A 1,430-nucleotide genomic window follows, 5' to 3' on the forward strand; every position below is an offset into this window, starting at 1 on the left:
CTGTCTTACAGCTCGTTTAGAGAGTCCAGTCAGAGGGCCGTTACAGTAGTCTAACCTGCTAGAGATAAATGCATGAATACGTTTCTCTAAGTCTGGTTTAGACAGTAAACCTTTGATTCTTACCATGTTTTTGAGATGGTAAAAGGCTGATGATGTATAAATATATGTATACTGTATAAAAACATTCAGTGTCCAATATGACAATAAAACAGTAATAATAAATTTTTTATCCCCAAAGTACATAATCATACTTATTTCTTTAACTTGTGAACATTGATTTGTAATACTAATTGTCATGTGGGAGGAACACAGTGCAGAACCGCTACTTTTTTGAGTTGAGCGGAGCCAGCTGAGGTAGCTCGGGCATCTGATAAGGATGCCTCCCGCAGGAGGTGTTCCGGGCATGTCCTACCAGCAGGTGGCCCCAGGGACTACACAGGAAATGCTTGAAAGACTCTAGGCTTGCCCGGGAACGCCTCGGGACCCAATTGGATGAGCTGAAAGAAGTAGCTGGGGATAGGAGGTCTGGGCTTTTCTTCTGAGGCTGCTGCCGATGCGACCGCCCCGGATAAAAAGAAGATAATGGGTGGATTGATGGATGGATGGATCGGTGGATACTATTTATTTTGTTTTTATTGTATTTTAAAAAGAGCTGCACGGCAGCACAGTGGATAGCGCGTGTGCGGCACAGTTCTGAGGTCATGAGATCGAACCTTCCTGTGTGGAGTTTGCATGTTCTCCCTGTGCTTGTGTGGGTTTCCTCTGGGCACTCCGGTTTCCTCCCACATTCCAAAAACATGCATGTCAGGTTAATTGGCCAGTCCGCATTGTGCCCAAGTGTGACTGAGCAAGTGAGTTGTCTGTCTCTGGCTGGCAACCAGTTCAGGGTGTCCCCTGCCCACTGCCTGAAGATAGCTGGGATGGGCTCCAGCACCCCCGCAACCCTACTGAGGATTAGCGGCACAGATAATGGATGGATTGATTTAAGCATCGTGTTTGTCTGTGTATTTGATGCACAAAACTTTAAGACTGTACTGTGAAGACTGCATGGGGACTTTCATATTTGTATACTGTGACACACAGTTTTTACGGTGCTATGCTAAAAATGTGATTTTTCTGCAACTAATATAAAAGATCCCTTATTCATCAGTCGAGACTCTTTTGGGGATCCAAGGGTTGCAACACAAGGTTTTTTTTTATTTTTGGATACCCGGTACAGCAAGATGGTCGGCAATGATGCCAGCTCCATGAAGGTGAAATTCAAGTTATGTGAGATAAATGCAAATTTCTCGACCTGCAAGTATTTAAAAAAATATATAGATTTATATGATAGTTTATGTATTTTTGCTTTTTACTTAAATTAATATATAGGTTATAATTTTTTATGGATAACGTTTTTTTCACCGCTAGTATGCGCGGCAAAAATAGAG

The sequence above is a fragment of the Urocampus carinirostris genome, chromosome 9, assembly GCF_059441175.1.
Source record: "Urocampus carinirostris isolate Australia breed hairy pipefish chromosome 9, RoL_Ucar_1.0, whole genome shotgun sequence".
NCBI lineage: Eukaryota > Metazoa > Chordata > Actinopteri > Syngnathiformes > Syngnathidae > Urocampus > Urocampus carinirostris.